We start from the raw sequence: 11,677 nt of genomic DNA, 5'->3' as shown, positions 1-11,677 counted from the left end.
AACATGGGGATCACTAATGTTCTTCCAGTGTTGTATTGTTTTAATTGATTACCATTTCCTTTACCTGACGGCAAGTGTGCAAAGTTCTTCTTTCTCTGCTCTTTACTGGTTGATGGTCAGTGATGGACTCAATCAGTTATTGTGTGTGTGTGAGTGTGTGTGTGTGTTTGTGTGAAGAACCCATAAATATTAACATCTTTTAATGATGCAATTCAAATCCAATGCCCAAAGGTTTTTCATTTAAAAATATAATCAATATTTGACAGAAAGACAGCAAGTTTGAAATCAAGAATATTTACTACTGGTTGCCTGTAACCTATCAGTAGTTTATGCAGAAGATGCTACAGTGAAAACCTTCAGATACAACTATTTTTAACATTCATCTTAAGGTATTCAGGAGATTGTTTTGCAATATATTCAAACATATTTAAATGTGTAAATACAATTTCAAGATTTCCAACACTATTATTTTATGAGAAAATTTTCATCACAGAGCTAATATTTTAAAATTGAACTGTGTACATCTCTGTAAATTGAATTTAAAAAATATGTAGTGAGGAATGTTCCAGAATCTGGTGATATTTGCATTTGATTTCACTTACCTCCTCATTTTTCACTCCTGTATGTAAAGTCTAGAAGAGCCCCTGACTACGATCATGGACAGAGAGCTACTTAATCATATTGCTGAATTAATAATTTCTGTTACACTTTCCACCTTGGTGACTTTAAGAGGTCAACATTCATCATCTGTATTTTGAGGAAAGCATTTCTCTGAAAAATGGAAAACTGGAATTGATTTTCTCTACTTTATTAAGACATGAGCTCCTCCCTCCTTCTGCACCTGCCTCTCAGTTTTTGTCAGTGCCCGACATTTTCTGTAGGTATTTTACAGCATAGCTGCTCCACCTTGTGTGATGTAGAGTGACCAGATACCCGGAAAGCAAACGGCTGAAGATTGATGTCTGGAGATCCTTGTATTCCAGACATTGATGAAGGAACTTAAACACGTTTGACCTCAGAAGAGGATCATGAAATGCATGCGGTAATAGTCTCCAGTGTTTGAGGTGCCAGAGTTTGGAACACGGTACCTTATTTGGTGGGTGTCTAAGGTTAACTGCCACTCCAGGAGCTGCTGCAGAACTGTCTAGAAGCACAGTTCTCCCCAGAGCTTCCCAAACTTTAGGTTTCTTGCCAAGACGAGGGCTCTGAGTGGGGCCCAGGATACTGAATCTCTGGTGCCCTTTTGCTAATGCCAAGTGTGGTGGCCAGGGAGGACATTCAGGTGGCTGCTGAGCAGGAGAGCCTTGGAGGCCAGCTCTCTCCGGTGACAGCGGGGCAGAAGGAAGGTCCCCTCGGCAAGCAGATGCAGTTCTCTGGGGGACTAGAACCAGGCAGATGGAGAGGTGATCTAGAAAATGGCCACCGGTGGCAGCTCTGGGTGCAAATCCACGAGACTGGAAAGCAGCTCAGGAACAACGGAGCCCGGGGGACAATGAGTGGTTTGATGTCGGGACACCGGCAGGATGATGGGGTTCCTTCTCCCCTGGCAACCCCATTGTTGGTTATTACACGAAGCCGGTCAGTGTTCACCGTGGGGCTGCAATGTGTGTATTGCACTAGTGACAGGACATAGAACCTGCAGATGGAAGGCAAGAAGGAGTGAGGTTTTCTCTGTCACAACCTGCTCTTGTTCTACTGAGTCTAAAAATGTCAGAAAAAAATCCTAATATCCAGCCTCACCCAAGTGTATGAGGTCCGTGGAGACTGCTCACAGGTGTGAGGTAGAGGTCGCTTGCTCAACATAGTATATATTTTATATGCAATTTATTATGTGTCTATATCAACACTTTTACCTGATTTGCAATGCTACCATGCTGAGGTTCGAAGTCAGAGCTGTGACCAGTTGAGTCTTTATCATTTTACAGGACCTAGTGATTCTCACTCACATCAGTAGCAACATGAGCTCACATAGAAGCATCTCCTGGTCCTGTTCTGAAATTCCTCACATTCTGTGCTTGACGCTGGCTCGTGTCAGATGCTGTCATTACAGCCATGTCCCGTGTCCACCCCCCCCCGCACCTCCCCCCCAGGGACATGGCCAACCCCCAGGGCTCTTCTCTCACCTGATAACCCTCCCTGGGTCCCCAGCCTGTGACTCCACCACCTCTGTCCTCTCCATTTAACCTGCTTACGTTTTTCTATGAACTCATCCTGGATTTCCCCCTTTTTTTATTTACAACATTATTTGAAGGAACTACTTTTTATTTTTTGCCAGTTCTGGGGCTTGAACTCAGGGCCTAGGTGCTGTCCCTGAGTTTCTTTTGTTCAAGGCTAGCACTCTACCACTTGAGCCACAGCGCCACTTCCAGCTTTTTCTGTGTATGTGATACTGAGGAATCGAACCCAGGGCTTCATGCATGGGAGGCAAGCACTCTACCACTAAGCCAAACCTCCAGTTCAAGGAGCTATTTTTTTTTAATGGACATACTATCCTGTGAGTTATTTGCTTGCCTTGAAAATACTTTGTCCCATGAGCCAGCTATCTGTGAATTTCCTTTATGCATTTCCTTTATCTACTTGCTGTTTGCCATCCCACACCAAATTCATGTGTTTAAGTCTTGATCCCTACCACAGAAAGGGACTGTACTAGCATGGGGATTAGAGAGGAAATAGATCTAAGAGGAACTAATGTGGGAGGGCCCTGAGCCACACAGGACTGAACAGTAAATTGAGACAGAGGTAAAGGTAGATGGGAAACACAGCCACGGCCAGGAGGAAGCCACGGAGTGCGCTCAGAGACATCACAGATACAAAACCGTGAGCTCAGAGTCAGAACTCCAGAACCTCAAGCAAAATAGATTTCTGTGATTTTAAGCTCAGCCCTTCTGTAGTAAGTTAGTTGCCTAGAAAGGCAGTTGACAATACATTACCAAAGGGAGGTGTGGGGAGATCCCTGGCTTTACCTCCGCTGAGGAAGGTAGATACGATACAGGACATATTCTGTTTTCTTATCAACTACCACCTATATTTTGTTTTTTTTTTTAATACTTTTTTATTGTGAAAATACTGTACAGAGGGGTTACAGTTACGTGAGTAAGGTAATGAGTACATTTCCTATCAAGCATTGTTGCCTTCTCTTTTGTTTTTCCCCTACTCTCCCTGCCCTCCCAACTCTACAACTACAATACCCCCAATTCCCCACCTAAATTGTAAAGTTCATTTTCAACATAGTGTCCTGTACATCTCATTGTGACAATGGGTCAACCTGTATCTCTATTTAAGCATTTTGTTTTTTCCCTTCCCCTATATACTTCTAATCTTATAATAAAATTTCAAGGACCCAAATACTGGTCCAGGCCTAGTTGGGTTTCCTAGACTCCAGGAGTATCACATATGCAGTACAATTTCCAGGATTATTATTTTTTTTATTGTGAAAATACTGTACAGAGGGGTTGCATTTACATGGGCAAGATAACGAGTACACTTCTTATCAAGCCTCCTCCTTTGTTTCCCCTTCCCATCCCTTCCCACCCCTGCTAAAGTTGTAAAGTTCATTTTTTTGACATAATGTCTTGTACATCTCATTGTTGAAAATCTTCCAAATATACAGCTACAGTTATAAAACAAAACAAAACAAAACACTATAGAAATGAAAACATTTCACAATTCATTTTATAGGTTCTCTTTGACTCATTACATATTTATGGAGAGACAGATTGCATGTCTGCATAGGTAGATAGAACCCAATGGCTTACATTTCATGTTTTTAAATTACTTGTAATCTAGTGAAATGGGAAGAAGATTACTTCAAACTTCCTCAAGATGTTTAATTGAGTTGTTTGAGTTGGTCCTTGCCTGACTGGGCGGTTACCTTTCTGTCTTCTTCCTGTGGGGCAGAGTTTCCAGTCAAGCCGAAGCTAAAACGAACAAAACAATAACAACAAAAACAAGAGAAGAGAAGCTTTATAAGCTTCCAGAAGCATTTGAGGATTTTAGTTCCATAATTAATGAGCTCTGTTAAGATAGCAGTTTCTTTGCTACCCAAACATTTTTTCCCCCTTATATCATCAAATCTGCAGTAACAGATTTGGGAATTACTGTTTGGCCATAGATAGTGTAAAGCCATTTAATCAAAGAGACTGTGTGTTTATTTACAAGTAGATTTTGGGTAACTTAATGGTATCTTAGGTAGAAGAGATAGCATTGCTTAGACTTTGCAAAAAAATGAAAAATTAAATAAGATTTAGTGAATAAATTTTAAAAATATTAAACAAATAAATAAAATTCAGTTGACTCAGATTTGGAAATAACTTAAACATAGCTGTGGAAGAGTGGAATATTTTTAATAATATATAATAAGTCAGCTACTGTAAGTCCTGAATATTGACATAATCTAAGTGAAAGCATGTATTGAATGAAACATGCATTTTTATAAGAGACTTAAAATAAGATACTGTGGGAGGGGTGCTCCATTTTTAGCCTGACCACATCTTTATTTGGGACAGAATTTATTGGCCTTGTTTCATATTTTATTCACACACACATGGAATAAGTGGCACTGTTGTAATTCTACCAGTCAATCTCCACATACAGATGACTGACAGCTTCCACACACCTGGCCGGTACTGAGTTTGCGTATTCCGATTTTGTCTGTCCTTGATTCCCAGAGCTAGATAAAAAGAAAAAAGTTTCCTCTCATCAGAAATCAGCTGTGCCTTTATAGGTTCTTCTTTCCATCACTGTCCTGGTTGTTTCTAGAAGGGCGGAGGGAATCTCTCTCCTGTATTATTTTTTTTTAACTTTTTCTGTTGAGGTAAAATAACAATGAACATAAGTCCAAAGCAAAAGCTGTTTACAAATGGGTGTTTCATGAATCAGAGCTTGAGATGTGTGGAAACAGAACTAGAGCAAGTTTATTATAGTCCAGGACCCAGTTCTGTAGATGACTTCACAGAAAATTCCAAGTGGGATCAACTCTGAGTGCTCATACCCTGGCAGACTGTCACACCACACCTTGAAATGTGGAGCTGATCACCTTCTACACTATTTTCTCTGTACCTCAACTTTCAGGACATCATGAATATATTAGCACTTAAACAGAAATGTTTAAATATACTTAGCAAATACTCACTATGTAGTCTATTACAAAATTAGTTACATGTCTTCAGATCTGTAAAATTAGAGATTTCCCAACTAGTCAATTTTTTTCATTGCTAGTAGTCATTAATAGTAGAATCATCTCCACCCAACAATTGTTTTAGCCATTTTATAAAAACAGAATAAACATTTTTTAGAAGTTGAAAGGCAGATCAAAGAAGCATATCTCTAAAAGTCTTATCTAATACTGCATTTTGAATGGGAAGAATATACAATAAGTCCTTCTGAGATATTTCCTTACTATAATTATTGATCATGCACATTGTCTTCTTCTCAAATTCCAAAAAGTTCTAGGAACATGGCTCAAGTGGTAGAGCCCCACCAAGAATACACACGGCTCTGAGTTCAAATCCTTGTACTGGCAAAACATAATCTTTAAAATATTTAAGTAAATAATAAACATGGCAAAGGAATATCATTCAGAGAACAATGTGAACAGTCCTACTAATCTGACATCTGAGCCTGTAGGCTGCATTTGATATAATCGTTTGCCTTTCACCTCAAATTTCCAGCTAAAGGAGAATGCCTACTTCAGCACAGCGCCAAACCACCATCCACACACAGTAAAATGTGATCTGCTTGAAAATGCAGTTAGAAGCAAGCAATAAAAGCTGGGCGCTGGTGGCTCACGCCTGTAATCCTTGCTACTCAGTAGGCTGAGATCTGAGGATCACGGTTCAAAGCCAGCCCAGGCAGGAAAGTCGTGAGACTCTTATCCACAGTGGTGCTGTGACTCAAATTGTAGAGCCACAGCTGAAGAGCTCAGGGACAGCACCCAGGCCCAGAGTTTAAGCCTCACAACTGACCAAAAAAAAAAATAAGAAAAAAGAAAAAGAAAAAAAGTCAATAAATAAATAAGGAGTTCCCTCTTTTTTAGCCATTTTATGAAAGCAGTAAGTTCATCTGCATGAAGACTCATAATTTCATTCATACATCTCCTTTATACAGTAAAATGTCCTCCAAATAAGATACTTCTGGATATATATCTTACATAACAGTAGATGTATATTATATACATACATATATATGTTTAGATATTTGGGAGTATATGTGACAGAAAATTCAAGCAAAAGGGTTGGGATCAATCACATTTCAGATTTACATAAAGCAAATAAAAATTTAATTCTTTTTCTGAAATTTTCTTAAGCAAGCTTAGGAGTTTGCTTTTGGATTGTGGTTTTGTGTTTGTTTGTGTCTTTAGTACAATTTAGTCTTCAGAGAAGGCTCAGCTTAGATCTTCATTCAATCAGAATGAAAGAGCATGTGGAGTAGAGAGACAGGCGGCAGCGATGCCATTGAGTCTTAGTTGTGTTGCCCGGCCCAGCGCGCCCCAGTGCATTTTAAAATGCTGTTCCTGACCAGCAAACCTTGCAAAGCAGTAAGGGAGACCTCAGCAGGGCCGGCAGGGACAGGGAAGTCGGGAGGCGGCTGGGTCTGAAATGAATGCTAATGGCTTCTCCCTCCGTTCCGTTCACATCCATCTGTCACCTCTCAGTTTCTCTTTCCAGGTAGAAATGAGGGATAATACTGGAAATGGTAATGCATACGTGGGCAGGGCTGGACCGTTAAAATGTTTACCCTTTCCAGATTGATGCCTGCAGATGTTAGGAAATTGAAGCTGGGAAGGTGTTAGAAGTGCTGCCAGCTTCCATGCAATTCAATGGTAGCAGCCCGCAACCCTGTCTCAGTTCCTTTCTTCCCTTCTGTGGGAGGAAATAGTGTTTTCGTGAGGATTACCTCCCTGTGGTAGGCAGCCGTGGAAACGACACCGTGAGACCCGAATGTCAAGCTTATTTCCAAATGAATCTCCTTTACAATGGCAGAGTTGACTCAGAAATTGAAATCTCACTCGTGTAATTGATTTTTGAAAAGTTTTGAATAGAAAACTCTTCTTTCAAAATAAGTATTTAAAAGGCTCAGAAGAAATGAAAAGTAGCAGAAGGAGGAGGAAAAAAAAAAAACCCACCTTGTGTTTATGTATCATTCCGAATTCGTGAAAGACTGAATGAGAGCCAAACATTTGATATTTACATCGGTGTTTTATGCAAGTACTTTTGCCAGCAGTTCATTGTAAATGGGGAAAAATGAAACATGAAAAGGTTAGATATATTTTTTCCCAAGATTCATACACTTAGTTAGCCTGCAGTTATAAAACTTAGTGGCTGGGAGACCACAGCCAATTTGACTTTGAATGATGCATTTAATATAAAGCACACGGAAAACAAGTGTATTTGTTTTTACAAAGAATGCATTTACTTTCTGGGGAAAAAAAAAGATGAAGTGAGTTCCACAAAGTAAAAAGAAAGCACAAGAACATAACCGGATATATTAGAAAATATTACAGAATATGATGTCCAGAAAACAACTCCTAGGAGTTGTCACAGAAGGAGAAACATTATAGATTTTAAGTACAAACAGCCCCATTCTCCTCCTCCCTTCCTGAAGTGCTGCCTTCATCTTCCCTGGCTTCTGTCCGCTGCCCTGTTGAACGGTCTTCTTTGTCCGACGTTGTGTCTGGCCGGGTTATCCCAAGTTCCTTGGGGTGGACTCCTGTAACCGCTGTCCCTTCTCTGGCTGGTGCCTGATTGGAGCCTTGGTCAGAGCTCCCTTCTGAAGGACTCTGCTGCCTTCACAGGCCTGTGACCCTCGCACTAACACATCCTCAGGACCTGGAGCTGCTTCCTGCAACGTGACCTCTAACCTTTTGAGCAGTCCAGCTACCATCTCCCTCTCTCTCCTCTCTGTGGTGATTCTCTTGGGTGACATTAACTGTCACCTCTGTGTTCACAAGACCTCATTAAGTTTGACTTCTTTAAACCTAGGTGTCTCCAATTAGTTTGATGAGTGTGTGTATGTGTGTGTGTGTGTGTGTGTGTGTGTGTGTGTGTGTGTGCTTGAAAATTCTGTTTGGAATTTTATATAAGTAACTCAAATTTAGCATGCTTGCAATTGAACCCAAATCTTAATTTCTCCTTCTTCCTCACCAATATGTTCCCTGCTGCTCGGTCATGGAACACAATCAATCTTAGAAATATAGAATACTTCCAAATATATTTTAAAATATAAAATATGATGTACCTGAAGCACTGAACTGTTGACTTGCTGAAGTAATGATTGTGTAAAACTATCCTAGTTTTATGTTTGCCAGACAATTTCTATAGTTAACATTATACCATATTTATATAAAATAGCACTGTGTGTCCATGCACATGGCTTGACAGTAAGCAAATGCATTCACATTAAAGGCAAGACTTTAGCCTCTGCTCCCAGGAAGACTGCTATTCTCAAATTTCCCTTAACAGTAGAGTAAAGCTTTGCTAATACCGTGGGTATGAAGAGCTCTAGGATTTAATGAATGTGTGCATTTTCCCAGCTCTTGAAGAAGTCAGACAGACCTGAATAACATTTTTAGTATGTCCAAGCTAGTTTCTCAGTTATACACAATCACACAGAAAGAAAAAAGATACATCATCAACAACAAAAATAGAAAACCAATGAATTTCAGAAAGAGAAGAAGGGGAACAAGTTCACAAGAAGTGCTAAGTGGGGAGCGTTTGGGAAAAGGGCCATCAACATCATTGTGTGTTCTCTCTCCTCCTCAGATTCACAGGCCTCAGGCGCGTTCTGCATGTCCGCATGTTTCACGGGGACAGAAAGATTCAGACATAAAATGCTATTGAGGTGACTCAGTTTGACACCGAGCATGGCCAAAGACCCAGTGTGGAGAGAGAGAAAGAGAGAGGGAGGGAGGGAGGGAGAGAGAGAAGAGCAAGTGATTACCAGACCACACAGTGGGAGAGCAAGTTTGATCAAAGCACATTGTGTGCACAGACGGGCGTCAAAACGCAACCTCCTTCCACAATGATGTGAGGTAGATTTCAAAAAATGCCAAAAATATATGAAAGGAGGAACTGCTTCTGCAACTTTGGGTGAGTTCTCTCGCTAACTGTCTCCTTCCCTTGGTGTTGTCCGCTTCGTCTTCTCTGATTTATCTAGATGGGACACGGTACATAGAATGGAAATGATCTCCACTTTTTGTTTCTAAATTGTTTCAAAGACAAAATAGCCTGAGAATAAAATTCCACTTGTTTTTCTCTTTCAAGTCTAGTGCTCAGCTGTTAATGGATACAACAGGAATTTCTTTTGAGTTGTCTCCTTCCGTGTAATCTTTGAATCTAAAAAAATATGTCAAGATTCTCTGAGATTCTAATTTTAAGTTGTATTCCAACATCATACGCAAATCAAATTTAGACACTTCTTTGGCTAATAGGTAGCTTTTTCATGGCTGTGTGTGTGTGTGTGTGTGTGTGTGTGTGTGTGTGTGTTTGTGTGTGTTAGCTATTTATGTAGGCTAGGACAGGTAATCAAATCCTGACAGGCAATTTCTTCTCTACTAAAAATAATAAAAAAATTCATCACAGACTACTCGTCTCTCTACTGTTTCCAGGCAAGGTGATGTTTTCCCGTCTGATGTTTTAAGACTCCACGGATAATTGCTCCATCATCTTATATTCAAACGATCTTTAGAACATAACACTTTCTAAATCTCCTTCCCCAAACGCTATGCAAGTAGCCTTTCTACACAATTTGCATATATAAATAGAGCTTTGCTAAAGTTGCTGGATCTCAAACACACACTACCCATTGTATTAAAGTCTCAGGCTACGATGTGTGATGGTGACAGAGGAGCCAGGTTAAAACCCAGGGCATTCTGTTTTATTAAAATGGCAGGGGAAACCTACTTAGTGAGCTTCGGGGTCTGAGTTCAAATTCTCGTACGGTTAAAAAATAAACATGAAATATTCTATTAAAACTACAAATGCATGTTGACAAGATCTGTTCCATAGTTCATCTGCTGCTCTTGGCCGACGTTCTTGTTCTTAAAGCCTGTTTTTCTTGAGGCTAAGACCCTGTGTAGAGCTAGAATGAAGTATATGGAAAGTTGAAAAAGTCTGCTGTCCCAGAGGAAGGATGATAGTTGCTCTTAGAGTCGACACAGACATTATCTTGGAAATATAGACTTAGTTTTATTCCTGAAATTCTCTGCTAGAGAAGTCAGTAACGTTTGCTCTCTGAACATGACTCCAGGCCGGCAAGGTGTATTTTCATGAATGAATCGCCACCATGGTTTGACTCTTCCATTTACTTCTCCGTACTCAGTTGAAAAGTCGGAGTTGAAACTGTGCAGACCTGAAGGGCTTTGTTCTTATCAACAAAACCTTCCCTGTACACCCATGGGAGTCCCCTGCCCCCTCCTGTGTGTCTGCCTTCTGTCTGTCCCGTTGGCTGAAGACCTCCTCTCCTCTTCTTCTCGAGTCACGTTCTTGTACTTGCCTCTCAGTCAGTTAAGCAGGCAGGCCAACGATGAGTACGACTCACACTTATTTAAAAATGTACTAGGTATGTGTACTTTGCTAAGGAAATCCTCTGGGCCAGGGGGAATCATAATAAATGAAATTGGAAAAAAAATCCAAGTTCTAATGAAGCATGCAGCGTCCTGGTGGTCACCGATATGTCACACTGGAAAAACATGCCAGCTAGTGATGGTGGCATGAAGAGCAGGAAGAAGGGAGGGAGGAGGAGGAGGACGGCGGCTGGGGGTATTCCACTGGCTGCTGTCTGGGAAGAGCTCCAGGAGGGCTGGGGAGACTTTGGAGCAGGTGATGGTGGGGACATGAGCCCAGGCTCATGAGCTGGGATGTGGCCGCTTTCCTTGGGAAACAGGGAGCAGAGGCTCTTGGGAGGGAGGGGGGCAGGATCCAGGGGCCGAGGGAAGGGTGAGTGGGGAGTGAGCACTTGCAGGTGAGCCTGCCAGACAGCTCTGGCCTCCAGAATCAGTTCGGGTTAGAATGTTATTATTAGCTGCGGCGACATTTCCAGTGTGGAGGGAAATGGTCTTACCTTTGAAGTTATTGATTTGCTGCCCCATAATTACATATGATGAATCAATTTTGTATATTTTCCCAGTTCTGCGATGTTAAGGGCGGTCATTTTCCATCTGGTATTCTCTGCATCACAGAGATTGCCGTGGTAACAATGACTATTATTAACTCAGACGTCATGAGCAACACCAAGCCATCCAGACAGCATTAATAGTAAAAGGAGAATTTGTGAAAATGACATTTTTTTTCACAGTGAGGAAAGACCATTGCCAGCTGAGAATTGGCATTTGGATATCAGAGTTAATATAATATACAAGAATAATCCAACACGATATGACCACTTTCACGGAAGACACATGGCTCAGAGCACTTTAGGATCCTGCCATCTAATAGCATGCTTGTATTCTCACAGTATTTAGTTATTTAGCATTTTATTTTATTTTTTCTTTAGTGTTGAGAAGAAATGAGCATGATCATAGAATTAAACATACCTTAATTGTGCGTGTGTCTGATTGTATGCTGATCACATGTTCTTTATGACTTTTGAAATTCCTCAGTACCTATCATGAGAGTGTAGCTCTCGCGTGAACGATTTGTGTACTGAAACTAGACTAGAGCGCGTATTCCTGAAGTCTCAG

The 11,677-nt window shown here is 40.8% G+C and overlaps 1 long non-coding RNA gene across 4 annotated transcripts; it reads right to left on the bottom strand.

Annotated features, from left to right (window-relative positions):
* Positions 1 to 775: 775 nt before the first annotated feature.
* On the bottom strand, positions 776 to 11,160 carry LOC138826751 (uncharacterized). Of its 4 annotated transcripts, none has more exons than XR_011371830.1 (4): positions 11,059 to 11,160; positions 4,616 to 4,805; positions 3,756 to 3,917; positions 776 to 1,636 (listed from the first exon to the last, which is right to left on the bottom strand). It is a non-coding gene; the product is annotated as an uncharacterized lncRNA (long non-coding RNA). The 4 variants fall into 4 exon arrangements; XR_011371832.1 differs by having other exon boundaries at positions 3,872 to 3,917; XR_011371833.1 differs by having other exon boundaries at positions 4,616 to 4,669.
* Positions 11,161 to 11,677: the final 517 nt, after the last annotated feature.

Source organism: Dipodomys merriami, unplaced genomic scaffold (assembly GCF_024711535.1).
Source record: "Dipodomys merriami isolate MVZ:Mamm:240054 unplaced genomic scaffold, mDipMer1.0.p SCAF_15, whole genome shotgun sequence".
NCBI lineage: Eukaryota > Metazoa > Chordata > Mammalia > Rodentia > Heteromyidae > Dipodomys > Dipodomys merriami.
The sequence above is the reverse complement of the archived record's forward strand: the minus strand, read 5'-3'. Positions and strand labels throughout refer to the sequence as shown.